The sequence below is a fragment of the Tursiops truncatus genome, chromosome 9 (genome assembly GCF_011762595.2).
Source record: "Tursiops truncatus isolate mTurTru1 chromosome 9, mTurTru1.mat.Y, whole genome shotgun sequence".
Lineage (NCBI taxonomy): Eukaryota > Metazoa > Chordata > Mammalia > Artiodactyla > Delphinidae > Tursiops > Tursiops truncatus.
The window spans coordinates 46,406,270-46,422,340 of NC_047042.1; the positions used below are offsets into that span (position 1 = coordinate 46,406,270).

General features: G+C 40.4%; 1 protein-coding gene across 3 annotated transcripts in view; it reads left to right on the forward strand.

Moving 5' to 3' along the window:
- The window catches only part of SLC25A13 (solute carrier family 25 member 13), a 203,131-nt gene that overhangs the window by 90,030 nt on the left and 97,030 nt on the right, over positions 1-16,071 (forward strand). The gene's annotated exons all lie outside the window — the stretch shown is intronic.

Consider the following 16,071-nt stretch of genomic DNA (forward strand, 5'->3'; position numbering starts at 1 on the left):
TTTTAACAAAGATATCTCGGTGTTTTGAGGCTCCAGTTCTTGAAAAAAAAGTCTCCCTTCGTGAAAAATTAAGTTTCTGGCTTAGTAGTTTAGATGCTCTGCTTTCGTTGTAAGGTGAGGGAGGATGGAGCACGACTGAGTCACAGGGTCGTAGAAGGTGAGAGACAGGATTTGACCGTCCACCTCATTCCCTTCACAGTCAGTAGTGCTTTCCAGGATTAGAATGAAGACGTTAATAAAGTGCCTAAGAACAGAAGGGATTCATGTTCCCAGTACCTTGTGTCCTTACCTTGTCCTCATGGAGTAGCTGGAGTCCAGAGGCAGCGCGAGAGATGGTAATTTGGAGCGGTACGTGGAGAACCCTGTTCTTCTCAATAACACGTTTCCCTCTGGCTGGGCTGGCAGTGTCTGCTGTGCTGCCCCCGCCTTTATTGGGGGACGCAGCACCATCTTCATGGGGCTCAGCCGCCAAGCTGCGGAACACCCTGAAGTCTCCTAAGCATTAGGAGAAAGGGAAAACCAGGACATGGTGGGGCAGTGGTATGTTCTTGTTTAAAAGTAAACTGGTTACTGAAGATACATTGGGCAGAAGACACCACATTTCCCTCGGACTGTGCCGTGTCCAGCGTATGTTATCTGTGCGTGTGAACCTGGTGTAGAAAGCATTGCTGTGGAGAATTTTGGAGCCCTTTTGGGGCACACAGATTGTGCATTTCAGGGGAAATGGGTAATGTACCCATTTTAAATGTCTTTGTTCCTTGTCTCTAATTTATTCACACTTCTTGGTCTTGTCTTACCTGTACGTCGTGAGGAATGTACAGATGGGGGAAATACAGATGGTGTAATAGAGCACCATCTGTTCTGGATGGTTCTGGAATTGGAGAGACTTAGCTCCTCCCAGCTCTGCCATTTTTGTCTCTGAGTCAAGTTAATTATCCTTTCAGGTCTTTATTTTCCTTATCAGAAATGAAGATAATAACTACATAAAGTACAGGTAAGGCAGCCTTCCCCTCCCCCACCCATTCCTCAACGTTCACTTGACATGACTGTTATTTAAGGCTAGATCAGCCAGGGCAGAGGCAAAAACACATATATTTACCTGGTTTTCTTTCATGTATTCTAGAAGCTCAGATGCTTTCCGTTAATACTTCACGAGGATTATTTGATATTTTAAAATCCCTAGAATAATTTTAGTTTTTGCCTCTCCCATCACCCAGTTCCTCTAGTGGGAATACCAATAAAAATGTTCCCACTAAAACCTCCAAATAATAAATGAGCAGCTAGCTCATGGTGGTGTTGATTTACCCGGTGGAAGTCAGTTTGATGAGAACGTTATGATGACGTTTCCTCGGGGTGAACAACAAGGGGAACCTGTAAGTTTGCGTGAGCTCAGCACGGGTGTGCTTGCTCTCTCGTCTTCCTCCTTTCTGCAGCAAATCTGGAGGGAGGGCTGGAAGAGAGCTGGATTGGAGATGGGGGGCTGAGGAACGGGTTTCCGGCGTTTTCCCGACTCCGATCAGTCTTCCGTTGTGGGCATAAAGTGGCGGGGCTGATGTTACCACCAGCACACCACTGGCCTGGCGGAGGAAAGAAGCAAGAGACTTTGCCAGTGCTGGGAGGGCTGTGTGTGTGTTAGTGTGGTTAGGAGAAAAGAACAGGTAAAGCAGCAGAATGTGGGAGATGGGAGTCATCTGTGAATTGTAGAAAGAACGTGGCATGACAACTGTTTCTGCTTCTCTCTAGCTGTTGGTTAATGGACAAGTCATTTCCGATTTCTGAGCCTTATTTTCCTTATCTACAAAATCAGGGTAATAACCTACCTTCCAGGACTATTGCACATAAACGGGCCATGTGGAAAACAAAGGCCTTTATAAAAATAATATTACTAAAAGAAATAATGTGAGAGAACAAAGGAGGATTTCCTTTTTTTTCTCCTTCTTTTTCTTGTTCTTTGAGAAGCCCTTTATTTTAACTTGCAGTTTAACCACTGGTCAGGTAGCTGGGAATTTTGCTTACTATCTGTGCTGTGTTGAACACTGTCCCATCTCTGAAGACATACGAGAGTGCGTAAGACATCAGGGCTTCCAGGGGGCTACGATTCTGCTTCTGTCCTCAGCTGCATGTGACTGTGGTGGAAGAGTGCATAGCCCATCTCTCGATACCCTGCCTTCTGCAGGTAATTTATTCCAGAATCTTCCTGTCTCACAAAACACAAACAGGGTATGTCCTGTATCTGTTTATGAGGAGCCAGTGGCGTCCTCACCCTGTGGGTGTAATAAAATGTAGCCTGGGCTTTTCTGAGCTGTTAATCCCCATTTAGGATTAAACTGAAAGAGCTATTCATAGTACAAAGAAGATACTCAAATGACCATCAAATTGCAAAATGATAGCTGACTTAACATTTTTCATGAGGTCGGGTAGAGTCATTCAGTGGAGGTGAGTGCTGTGTACAACAGGCTTTTGCCAAGTAAACACAATCATATGGGAGGTGTGGCAGCCTTAGGAGTGTTTTGTCAGCAGGTACCTTTAGAAGAAGCTAACAAATAAGTACATTTTTCAGGAAACTTGTAATGGGGTTGAAGAAATTTTTAAAAAAATGGAGTTGGGCAGAAAAGTGGACTTTCCTAGTCAATCCTGATCTCATAGCCCACAGTATTATAAGGGAATCCAGATCTGTGCCCTGGCTCTCTGTCCATATGAAGCTGTTTGAGAGACACACAGTGGCACTCTTTGCTCTGATTACTTCCTCAGCTCCCTGTAAATCCTTCACTCAAGAGTGACCCTTTTGTATATCAGAAGGTTGCCCTCCTGAGTGTGCATCTTTGGGAGGAGTAGGCATGGAGTGGCGAGAGAGGAAGGGCTCCTTTTTTAACCTCCCAGGTTGGCATGGTCAGCTGTGGTCACGGGGCGAGCACTGCGCTTGCACTAAACAGTGGGTCATCTGGGGCCTTCCCATGGGCTGCAGGGAAGGCTGGCAAGTGGCCTCAGATCCCCCATGCCTCCTGGCTTTGCATTTCATCCAGAGGAGAGCAGTTACACTATTTATCTGTATACATATTAGGTTTCCACATAAGAGCTCATCTGAAGCAGGGCTTCTAGGACTAAGTCCAGTAAGCACCGGTATTTGTCAACAAGCCGGCAGTGTCAGTGCTCCCACTAATGCTGATTCTGATACACACTAAACAAAAATCAGATGGAGCGTTTCAGTGTCGCATTTCAGTGAAGCCTTGCCCCCTGTTCTCTGAGGCCTTGTTTATGTTTACCGTATTTTCATGTCCTGATCACTCCCTGTGTTTGCTACAATGAAAAGATCTTGATGAGGCCAATTTTGTTCCTTTGATATCTAGTTCATTATGTTCTTCTGTTTCCTTTGAGGGAAAACATATCTCCACTATTCTTGTTCTCACCATGTTTTCTTATTTTGATACCCGGTATTTGTAAGTGCATTTTATGATGCCAACAGGTGTATAACATGATATCAGTATAAGTAGAAAATTCTGCTTAGCAATTTGCAATTCTGTGTGATTGGAGAGAAAAGTATTTTGTTCTAAATCTTTTCATTTGCATTTTTAGCCTATTTTATATGACAGTGATTTTTTACTCTTAATTTTTTCAAGTGTACTTTATTGAAGTAGAGCATACATGCAGAAGGATGCACGAATCCTAAGTGTACATTTTGATGACTTTGCACAGTGTACATACTTGTTTCACCACCATCCAGATCAGAAAGAGAATGGTACCAACACTCAGTAGGTCTCTTCCCAGTTACTGTTCCAATGGTAGCAAGGGATATTTATCACCGTCAATTGATTTTGCTTGCTTTTAAACTTAATAAAAATGGAGTGATACAGGATTTATTCTTTCATTCTCACTTTTGCTCAAATTTTATTTGTGAGATTCATCCATGTTTTTGCTATGTGTATTTTTATTTTGTTCTTTTTCTTTGCTGTGTAGTATTCCATTGTATAACTTTACCCTAATACGTTTACTCATTCTACAGTTGATAGACACTTGCACATTTCCAGTTTTGATTGCTACAAATATGCTTTGAACATTCTTTTATGTATTTTGGGGTGTGCATATGTGTAGGCATTTCTAGGAGTAGAATTGCTGGGTCGTAGAGAGCTTCCCTGGTGGTGCAGTGGTTAAGGATCCACCTGCCAATGCAGGGGACATGGGTTCGAACCCTGGGCCGGGAACATCCCACATGCTGCGGAGCAACTAAGCCCGTGTGCTACAACTACTGAGACTGCGCTCTAGAGCCCACGAGCCACAACTGCTGAGCCAGTGTGCTGCAACTACTGAAGCCCACATGCCTAGAGCCCGTGCTCCGCAACAAGAGAAGCCACTGCAATGAGAAGCCCGTGCACCGCAACGAAGAGTAGCCCCCACTCGCAGCAACTAGAGAAAGCCCACGCGCAGCAACGAAGACCCAACACAGCCAAAAATAAATAAAATAAATGAAGAAAAAAAAAGAATTGCTGGGTCTTAGAAAATGTATATATTTAGCTTTCAGTAGGTCTTACCAAACAGTTTTCCGAAGTGGTTGTACCAGTTTACATTCATACCATCAGTGTATGAGAGTTCTAGTTATTCTACTTCTTTGCAAACACTTGCTGTTATCAGTTACTTTCATTTTAGTGATATCTCACACTGTGACTTTAATTTGCATTTTTCTCATTACTTATGGGTTGTACAACTTTTAAAAAACTGTTTATTGACCACTTGAGTATCCTTTTTTTACTATGTGTCTATTTTCTAGATACAAGGGCTTTGTGGGTTGTATATTTCCAGATGTTTTTACTCTGTGACTTGCACTTTTACTCCACTTCATGGAGTCCTGAGGAATGTAAGTTCTTAATTTTAATGTAGTACAAATTACCAGCATTTTCTTTTATTGGTAGTGCTTTTTAAAAAAAAAATAATAATTTTTTCATTTTTGGCTGTGTTGGGTCTTCGTTGCTGCGAAGTAATTGAGTTGGCTTCTCTTGTTGTGGAGCACGGGCTTTAGATCAGGGACAGCAAAGTTCTTCTGTAAAGCGCCAAATAGTAAATATTTTGGGCTTTGTGGGCCATAGGATCTCTGTCACAACTACTCAACTCTGCTGTTCCTATGGGTGCATGTGGCTATGTTCCAATAAAACTTAATTTGCAAAGACAGCTGGTGGCCAGTGGAACATAGTTTGCTGACCCTTCCACCAGAGTATTAACAGGAGCATACACAAGTTGATGATAAGACTAGGGATTAAGACACTTAGTAGAATGGGTAGGTTGTGGTGATATTTGGATATTTACAATGAGCTATGAAACAAAGAACGTTCTCTTCTTTGTGTCTAATATGGTTTGGTTAGCTTCATTGAGAAAGTGACTTTTGAACACAAATTTGAAAGAAGTCTAAGGCAATTGATCATATAGAATAAGGAAGAAGGAGGGGAAGAGACTGTCCCAGGTGAAAGGAATGGCCTTTGCCCAGGTTGGAAGACTGGAGTGTTCTTGGCACATTTGAGGAACAGCAAGGAGGACTCATGAGAATTGAGTGAGGCAGGGTGTCCTGGTAGGAGAGGAACTCAGAGAAGTAATGGATCTGATCAAGGAAGGCCCTGTAGGCCAAGGTTAGGACTTGACTTTGATGGTAAGTGAACTGGGAAACCATTGCAGGGTTTTTTGTTTTTGTTTTTGTTTTTAGCAGGAGATTGTCATGATCTGGTTTATATTTTAACAGCATCATTCTGGCTGTTGGTTGAGAATAAACTATAGAAGGGCAAGAGCAGGAAGAGAGAGAACAATAATTCAAATGAGACATCATGGTGGCTTGGGTGGGAGTGAGGTTAGGGATATATTGAAGAGAGAATCAATAGGGTTCTCTGATGGGTTGGACATGGCCTGTGAAAGAGAGAAGAGGCAAGAAAGATTCTAAACTCTTTGGCCAGATCAACTGGAAGGGTGGAGTTATCAACTGATAACTTGGAGGACTGAAGGCTTGGGGATGGTGGGGGAAAGAAGAGGAGCTCACTTTTAGATGTGTTAGTTTGATGCCTTTAGATATTTAAGTGAAGATGTCAAATAGGCACTTAGATATCTGAGTGTGGAATTTGGGAGATAGAAATTTGGTAGTTATCAGAAAATAGTGTTTGAAGCCATTTAACTGGATGAGTGAGTTAGAAGAATAAGGAAAGATAGGGGTGTCTATTGAATGCTTACTATGTTGTAGGACTGGAGATATAGCAGTGGCAAGACTAAAAAGTCCTGATCAGATGTTTTAGGGAGAGAGACAGTAAACAAGTAGAACATGACATCATACTATATATTCTCTATCTACAAGGTAAAACAGGCTAGGTAGAGAGGAGGGATAGAAGCTATCCAAGCAGACCTGGAAGAGTCTGTGCACCAAGGTGACGTGATACAGGCTGTGTATTGCAGGAGATGGAGCTAGAGGGTCTGGAGGTGATGGTCACTTGAGAGGTGCTTCGACAGTCTAGGCAGGGGTAATGCAGGCCTGGACTGGACCCCACCAGGGCCATTCCAGAGGGTGAATCCTATATGACTTGGCTCCTGACGGACTGTAGTAAAAAGGAGATCAAAGGAAAGAAGAGGGACCCAGTAGTAGCTACTGAGTTTGTTCTGTTCCAATGACATGTGGTTTTACATGATCTCTTGAGAGAAGGGATATAGCTGTCATTTTAATCTTGAAGTTTATTGATCACTTACTACTGAACTCACCCTGAGCTAAGTGCTTTATATGTAATTGATTATTTAACCCTCAGAACCTAGGAGGTCTGTACTATTATAATTCTCATTTTTCTTATGAGGAAATGGCCTTGGGGAGGTTAAGTAACTTGTCTGTGGTCCTGGAGTTGCCTGTGGTGGAGCCAAGGTAGCAGCCAGAGGACGGCCAAGCGTTACTCACTGTTCCACACTGCCTCCCTCTGGTGATGGCTGTGCTCTGTGAGGACGGCCTGCCTTTGTAATCTAGATAGGTGCTGATTCATCCTTTGTGGTTTCAGTCTTTTTATCAGACATTAGAGGGATTTAATAATTTTTCATGAAGAAGTAAAGAACAATACACGAATGAATTAAGATTTTGTTTATATGACCGTACTGGAAAGTAATTATAAGGAAGAATGTACCTGGATTAGAGTTCTCAGTACATGTAGAAATTTGCCTTGGTTACAGAGACGTCCAAGGAATTTGTTGAAATGCACTTGTTGTGAGCTTTACCCAGGAGGCTTTATCTTTTGATGTGAGCAGAATTTTGAGTGGAGGGGGAATGACAGAGTGGTGGGAGGGGAAGGAGAGTTGGCCTTTGTGCAGGTTGAGGATAGTAGAGGAGACCCTTGATTGAAATGTGGGTGCTGGGAGCCAGGGCCCCATGTGATGGTGCACCCACCACAGCCCTCTAAGCAGGAGTTTTAATTTGATAGGAGAGGCAATTGGGAGTCCTGCAGGGTTGTTGAGAGGACAGGGACGGGATGCGAATGATGCTTGGAAAAGGTGAGTTTTGTTGCATTGGTTGGAGTGGGGCAAAGCCAGAGGCAGACGTGTCTGTGATCCTTGTGTAAGCTTCCCATACCGCTGTGAAACAGGCAAATGGGTGATCACTCCCATTTTGTGAGTGGAAGAACTGAAAGTCAGGGTTTGAAAGGACTTACCTGCCCTCTGAGCAAGTTGGTACAGGGTGGTTTTCCAACACTTCCATTTTCCCAAGTTTCTTACTTGTTGATGCTGGGAAAGCAAAGCATTATTGTTAGGAATTTTAAGAAAGTGTGTGTGTGTGTGTATTTAGTGAAACTGTTAATCTGATATATTTAGTGTACCCACCAGTGATTGTTTTTTTCATGATGCTAATTTAACATTAACTATTCCTATTTATGAATATTTCTTCAGTAGTTGTGTCTGCAGTAGGCGCCAGTAATAGCCTAACTCAATAGTAGTGGAGGACCTGAATCTTACCTTTGTCTAGCGTAAGTCACAATTGACCTTCTGAAAATTCAGAGTATGTTGTATACCAGAATACTTCCTCAAGTGGAAATATAAAATTTTTATTTGCTTAATGCCGTCACATGTTTTTCTTTTCCTTTGACTTATCTTTTTCATTACTCTTGAACAAAATTTCATGAAATGTTTTATATGCAGTTGTAAAGCTTCCATTCTTAGTATGTGAACATAAGCCCCCAGTGTCATTATTGTGGTGGTGGTGGGGTGTGTGTGTGTGTGTCCGCCTGCAATTTTTCATTGACCTTTAGCAACAGGGATTCTCAACTTTCTGGTTCTAGATAAGTGTTAGGAAGTCCATGAATGGCCACAGTTGTTAGTTGTGTTTTGTCTAAATGAGCATTTGCCTTTAGCAAGTCTGAAAGGAGTCCTGCCAAAGGGTAGGAACTGCTTTTTGAAGAGGGACAGCTGAATGAGTAGACATATATCTTATTTAATACTTTTCTAGCATTGCTGTTTAAAAACTTCAATTGTAAAATAGTCTTTGCCCTGAGCTACCCTGGGAGAGTTGGCTGCCTTGCTCCTTCGGCTCTGTCAGTTGGCCTGGAATCCAAAAGAAACGAGCACAGTATTGATTTTGCATTATAAGCTGCTGTGGCCTCTTGTCCTTTAATCTTAACTATTGAGTGATATTGTGAGTTTGGGTGCTTTAAAGTGGTGTCTCCTGTTAACGTTGTGTGAGAGAGGATTCTCCTATTAGACAGTCATAAGGCCCCAAAGTTTTAGTCTACGAAGGCTCTGAGAAGTCCTGCAGAAAATGTAAATTAACTTTGACAAACTATTTGAACAGAACCTACCTTTCTTTTGTATGTGAGACGTAAACAGAATCCACAGAACTAATGAAGCGATTTCTAATGTCCTTCTCTAGTTAATTCTTTGACGTGTATATTGGTGTTTGGAGGGGCCCTTCCTGGGTTCACAGTTGGATTTTGTGCAGGAACACCTGCTGTGATGAAAGTGAATTGGAATGCTCTGGGAAAACGGACAGGCTAGATGACACAAGGAACTATGTGGAAACAACCCGCTTCAGTCATTCTGATTCAAGTTGCAGAAAATGATGAGAGCTAGAAGTACGCAGATAAGTTTTGAAGGTAGACACTCAAATTTAATAATAAATGTAAAAAACTAGAGGAATGCAGGTATCGGAGTAGAAGAGGACAAAACTTTAGCCATAATTTTTGAAAGCTCACTACGAAGAAGGTCATTTATTAATACCTTTGTAAAGACACTTGGAAAATGAAATATTCAAAACGATAACTGAGGGGAAAATGGTTCTGAGAGTCAGAAGGACCAATTATTTGAGCAAAGTTCTTTGTTAATATTCATTCTGATTTTGATGTTTCACAAAAACAACAGGTTATTTTGGTGAGAGGACGTTATTGCCCGATAGTAGATTTTATTTCATATTTTGGGGGGGACCCACGTATATTTTCTTAAGACACATTCCAAAAGAGAATGAGAATATTGAGTAAGAGCAGTGTGAGTTTTGAGAGGAAATAACCTCAGCATTGATGAGGACTGCGGTGTGCCCAGGGACCGAGTGTCTTGTATGAGATCCTAGAGACTGTGCAGAAGCTGTTCCAGTTCATTGGGTCAAAAATCTACTACTTACGAAAAGCTAAATACGGATTTGCACGATTGACCATAATGGCTTCAATTTTGAAAGATAGTGGTATCAGAGAGCACTTTCAGTTGGTGGGATAATTTGAGAATCATCTATGCTCAAATGGCTAAAATAGTGTACTTTTTGCTACTTCATCACCCCATTTTAAAAATAGGGAGTGGGGGGGGAAAAGGCCTGTTGAGAAGGTGGAGGAATGTCAATTGGAGAGAAAATCACAATAACCATGTGAAGCCACTCCTTAGTGAATAACCGCCTGAAGGTTAAACGTTCTTTAGAAGACTGTCGGTATGGAGAGGTCGAATCAGGGGACGTCTGCCCCTGGGGGGGGGGGGTGGTGTGTGTGTGTGTGTGTGTGTGTGTGTGTGTAAGATGAAGGGAGAAGAGAACTTGTGAATAGGAAAGAAGGTGTGGAGAACAGAAAGCTAACGGTAAATCCTAAAACTTGGAGCACTGGGAAAATTTGACTATTTAAACAGTACTGCTCACTTAAAAATAGTAAAATTATACCATTATTCTTTCAGTATAAGAGGAGATAAAAATATAGTTTTTCTAAATTGGAAAATTTGCTGTAATCTTGCTGCTAATGACTGATTTCTTCCAACGGTTGCAAGGCTGTTTTTGCTCTGATAGGTTGATAAAGGAAACAAAATCAAGAATGTATTGGAAGTTCTCAGAGAAAATTACAGTTTAGGTATATGTTGGGGGTGGATAGTTAGACATTTTAATTGAAATAAAACAGTTTTATACTAATAAGGGATCACTGTGGGTGTACATTTGTAGTACATTTGCTCTTGAACATTTAAGTAGGGTTAAATGTATGTTAATGCTTTTGCAAGAAAATTATTTTTGATAACATCCGTCTAAGGAAACTAGCTTAGGAAATTGGTGTTTTAAACAATAGAGATATTATACTTGCATTTAGGGAATGAATTAGGATTCTTTGTACTGCTTTAAAATTTTCAAAGAGTTGGAGTCTTTTGGTGTGTTCCTCTCTAGTGGTAAGGAAAGTTAACAGTAATTAACACAACAGACGATTAAAGCAAGCTTACACGTCTGCACAGTGACCGCAGTCTGCTGTATACCTCCAAACACCATTTTAACTGACCTACTTTTTTTGTTTGTTTGTTTTGGTTTGGTTTTTTGCGGTACGCGGGCCTCTCACTGTTGTGGCCTCTCCCGCTGCGGAGCACAGGCTCCGGACGCGCAGGCTCAGCGGCCATGGCTCACGGGCCCAGCCGCTCCGCGGCATGTGGGATCTTCCCGGACCGGGGCACAAACCCGTGTCCCCTGCATCGGCAGGCGGACTCTCAACCACTGCGCCACCAGGGAAGCCCTGACCTACTTTTGATTTTATGAAAGACTGCTAATGATTTATTCTGTCCAATTGAAAATAACTTTTTTCTGGCAGATAGATTGAAAACATCTCAGTTGGCCTCTCTTGCTGTTTGATTTAGATAGTGCATGTGATAGAAGATTAATATCGAACGCTAAGTAGCTGCCAGCCTGTAACGTTTTTCATTGTTAACCAGCATTCACTATGATGACTTACATAGCGAATTAATCTTGAGGATTTATAGATCCATTAGGCTTTAGAATAGGAAGGGTTCTTATCAATAAGGCAGAGCACGAGTTCTCGTTGCAATAACATGGAGGGGGGGGTGTTCATGACAACTGCAGGCTCCCTGGCTCCATCGCAAATCTGCTGAATCAGAGTATTTGGGCGTGGGGCTTGGGAATGTGTTTTGAACAAGCTCTCCAAGGGAACGCGTTTCACACTGCAGCTGAACAACGGCTGGTGTCATTTATGGCTTTATTTCATGGATGTGGAAAGAGGCACAGAGAGGGGACGGTGACTGGTATCGTAGGAACCACAACTTTGTCTTCCAGCACTACTAGATGGGTGATGTTCTGTTCTAGAATGCCACGTGACCTCATATCAGGGTAGTCCCATCCCTCTCTACATACAGAACTGGAAGAGGTTTAAGTTAGCCCTAATTTCTACATGTACCAACACCATATATGACTTCGAAATAATATTCAGCTCAGCTCGACTGTGTGTGTGTACGCAAGCGCTGTGTCTGCCTGTGTGCTCATTTTTTTGAAAGATACTTATCACCACTGTACCCGCATGTTCAGAATGATAGTAATAATAATACAAAGTTTACAGGGGCTTATAGAGATCTCAATTTAATGAGAAGAGCTGAGTGTGTGAAGTACTTATTCTGTACTTACTCTGTTTTAATGGCACCCATTTTCCCCCTAGAACTTCCTTGAGCAAGTCTGAATTGTAGCCAGAATACTTCTTTCCTCTTCAGACCCTTAACTGTGATTAATAGAAAAAGGCACTTGTCAAAAGGGTTTGAAATGGCAAACCTTGATATTGGCCCATGTGGCAGTAGAGATAGGTCTGTATCCACTTACTCCATTATGCTATTTAACTTCCGAATTCAACAATTTGTCTTGTGCTCCCTGCTTAAAAGACGATGGCTGTATAAGCTGTTGTTAACCATATCAGCAGGGTGAAATATTATTTCCCTTCGAACGAAACCACAACTTTCTTTGAGGATTTAGCACACATTAGAAAAAGCACCCCAGTGAAGCTGCTGAAGAATAAAGGGCACTGTTCAGCAACTCTCCCTTTGCCTCTGAGAGGGATGGATTACTTTCGGGTTTAACTGAAACATCCTTTTTGTGTTTATTGTATTAATGAAATTTTTAGGATCCATGAGAGAGAGATTGTGGTTCAGTGTTTGAAATAATGTAGCTTGATGAACCTTTTTTATTTTAATGGGAAACTTGTTTTCCTTGATTTGCAGCTTCAAAGAGTGAATCTTTTGGAAATTAAAGTGCATTAACTTAGTTATTCTGTATGGAAACAAAAACATAGAAAGTAAAAATTTACATAAGTGAAGACCTCGATGATTTCAGATTATAGTGTGGTAGAGGTTAAGGAATAAGAGGCCATAGAATTTGTAAAAACAAATTCAGTCTAACCACTTAATGGCATGTGCAAGTAATTTGCCAATTAAATATTTCTAGTATCTGAAAGATCTTCAAAGTAAAGAGTGGTGGTTCTTAATCTTTCTTAATTTCATACTTTCAGAAACATAATGGAAAATTACTTAGTTTTTTTATCACTTTTCATTCAGAATTTTAATATATGAGCTAAAAGAGGATGATTTTAAGTATTTGAGGAAAATTACTGCTTTTTGAGATATGTGTAAACTATGATATTTCCAATCACTCTGTGCCTGATTCTTTTTTTTTTTTTTTGTATCTTTTGTAAATATTTGGTGCCCAGATAACAATCTTCATTATAATTAAGACGTTAGATTTTGGAATTTTACCATTTTAATGGTCACCTGCTATGTTTAGAACATTGTACTGGGCACACTTGGCTACAACCCTCGAGTTATTTTACTCCCGTTTTACACATTGAGAGAATGGAGTCAGGGTAAGTAATTTGCCTAATATCACTCATTAGTAGGAAGCAGATTTGAGGGTTCCAGGTTATTTTTAAAAACACAGCTTTATTTAGATATAATGCACCCATTTAAAGTGTATGATGCAATGTTTTTTCGTCTGTTCACATATTTGTGTAACCATCATCAGTTTTAGAATATTTTCTTCACCCCAGCAAGAAACCCCGTACCTTAGCAATCCTCACTCCCCAATCCCATTTTCCCCTAGCCCCTCCAGTCCTAAGCAACCACTAATCTACTTTCTGTCTCTCTGGATTTGCCTTTCATATACATGGAATCATACAACATGTGGTCTTTCATGACTAGCTTCTTAGTATAATGTTTTCAAGGTTCATCCATGTTGTAGCATGTAATAGTACTGTATTCCTTTTATTGAGGATGTCACATTGTTATAGATATACCACATATTGTTTATCCATCCTTCAGTTAATGGATATTCTGGTTGTTTCCACTTTTTGGCTATTGTGAATAATGCTGCTATGAACATTTGTGTACAAGTTTTTAATGTGAACATATGTCTTCATTTCTCTTGGATATATACCTAGGAGTGGAATTGCTGGGTCACATGGTAACTATGTTTAACTTTTTGAAGAACTACCAAACTCTTCCAAAGTGACTGTGCCATTTTTACATTCCCACAAGCAGTGTATGAGGGTTTCAGATTTCTTCACATCCTCACCAACACTTGCTACTTGTGGGGGTAAAGTGGTATCTCATTGTGATATCTCGTTTGATTTACATTTCCTTAAAGGCTAATGATTGGAACATCTTGTCATGTGCTTATTGACCATTTTGTCTTTGGAAAAATGTCTGTTCAAATCCTTTGCCCATTTTAAAAATTAGATGAATTGTCTTTTTGAGTTGCAAGAGTTCTTTATATATTCTAGAGTTCTTTATCAGATATGTGATTCGCAAAACTTTTCTCCCATTCTGTAGTCTGTCTTTTAACTTTGTCGATGGTATCCTTTGGAGTACAAAAGTTTTCAATTTTGAAGATGTCCAATTTATATATTATTGTCCTTGGTTGCTTGTGTTTTTTTGTTTTTGTTTTATTCTGTTTTTGCAGTATGCGGGCCTCTCACTGTTGTGGCCTCTCCTGTTGTGGAGCACAGGCTCCTGACGCGCAGGCTCGGCGGCCATGGCTCACGGGCCCAGCCGCTCCGCGGCATGTGGAATCTTCCCGGACCGGGGCACGAACCCGTGTGCCCTGCGTCGACAGGCGGACTCTCAACCACTGCGCCACCAGGGAAGCCCCTGCTTGTGTTTTTGATACTATATCTAAGAAACTATTTTCCAATCCAGAGCCATAAAGATTTATGCCTACGTTTTCCTTTAAAAGCTTCACGGTTTTAGCTCTTATATTTAGGTCTTTGCTCCATTTTTAAGTTAGTTTTTGTATATGGTGTGAGGTTGGGTCCCACCTTACTTCTTTTGCATGGTTGTCCCAGCACCATTTGTTGAAAAGACTAATCTTTCCCTATTGAATTGTCACCCTTGTTGAAAATTAACTGACCATAAATATAAGGGTTTATTTCTTGACTCTCAGTTCTATTCTATTTGTCTTATATGTCTATCTTTATGCCAGTACCACACAGTCTTGATTACTGTAGCTTTGAGGTAAATTTGAAATACAACTTTTTTCTTCTTTCTCAAGATTGGTTTGGTTATTCTGGGTCTCTAGAATTTCCATATGAATTTTAACGTCTGCTTGTCAATTTCTGCAGACACCAGCTGGAATTTTGATAGGGATTACACTGAATCTGTGTATCACTTTGGGGAGTATTACCATCTTAACAGTATTAAGACCTCCCATCTATGAACATGGAATTTGGATTTATTTAGATCATCTTTAATTTCTTTCAACAGTGTTTTATAGTTTTTAGAGTACACGTTTTGCATGTCTTTTGTTAAATTTTTTCCTAAGTATTTTATTCTTTTTGAGGCTATTGTAAATTGAATTGCTTTCTTAATTTCATTTTTGGGTTGCTTACTTCCAGTGTGTAGAGATACAGTTGATTTTTGTATATTGATCTTGTATCCTTCAACAGTGCTGGACTTAGTAGTTCTAATGGTTTTTACGTGGATTCCTTAGGACCTTGAATACGCAAGATCATGTCATCTATGACCCAGCTTTTAAAAATCACAACTGTTTCCACTGCAACCGTACTGTGTAGCCTGGGAAACTTATTGGGGGAAATCAGTTGACTTTTTGAGGTTATATTTAGGTAAGAAACGATTACCACTTTGTAATTATCTTTTTATAATCTTAAAAAAAAAGTGCAGCAGACTTTCAGGCTAGAAACATTTGTGGAGAAAGCAAAGTCCCCAAAAATAAACCCAAAGGCTCTTTGAGCTTATTTGGTGAAGTCTTGCTTTAAATACTATCACCATTATTTGGTGATATTATGGGAACTATAGACCTTCCAAACATAGTTTGTTTGGCACATATTGAAATAACAATGATTATACTTTGAGATAAGCACTCTAATTTGTTTTTACTTTCAGGAGGAGTTGGCTGAGCTAAGAAAACTATGATTTTAAATATCCAAAATATATATCTAGTGCTTCATTTATATTTCATTGCTAATTCAGTTTTGCTTCTTTGCCTACATGACCTCAACCTGGGGGTAAGATTTTAAGACCTTGTGCTTTAGACTAGGAGAGACCTTCTAATTTTTTTAAGTTAGTAATCTGCCAAGTGATGCTTATTTGAAAGCCATCAGCAGGTGCGTTATGAATTATAGTCGTATTTATTTGTTTATTAATTTGCTTATTTCACAGAACCAAGGGACCAAAAAGCGTAAAACATTTTTCTCTTTCCTCTCCAGGACTGCAAGTTAGGAAGTTAGGTTTGAAAAGCTCAGGGAATGGTAAAGATTTAGTGATAGGATGACCCTAAGATGGACTCCTAGAGTCTTTTATGGTAAAGCTCATGGAATTTTCCATGAAAGTGAGAGTACAGAGCAGTTTTGA